Source organism: Sinocyclocheilus grahami, unplaced genomic scaffold (genome assembly GCF_001515645.1).
Source record: "Sinocyclocheilus grahami isolate Dianchi unplaced genomic scaffold, SAMN03320097.WGS_v1.1 scaffold502.1, whole genome shotgun sequence".
In the NCBI taxonomy this organism is placed as follows: Eukaryota; Metazoa; Chordata; class Actinopteri; order Cypriniformes; family Cyprinidae; genus Sinocyclocheilus; species Sinocyclocheilus grahami.
Genome location: NW_015505681.1, coordinates 754,350 through 754,638, shown reverse-complemented (window position 1 = coordinate 754,638; position 289 = coordinate 754,350).

Below are 289 nucleotides of genomic sequence, written 5' to 3'. Positions count from 1 at the left end.
TTTAAGGGGGTCTGAATACTTTCCGTACCCACTGTATATTTGTGACATTTAATGACCTAGAGTGGCTACATAGTCAAATGTAAAGGTCAAGGTCAAGGGCATTTATTTATATAGCACCTTAAAAGCAACGTGTGCTGACCAACAAATAAAAACATACCGACCAACAAATAAAAACATCATAAAGACACATACAATTTAAGATCTAAAATTTAAGATTTTAAAAACTAACTATATAAATGAAAAGTTATATATATATATATATATATATATACAGTGGGGGAAAAAAGTA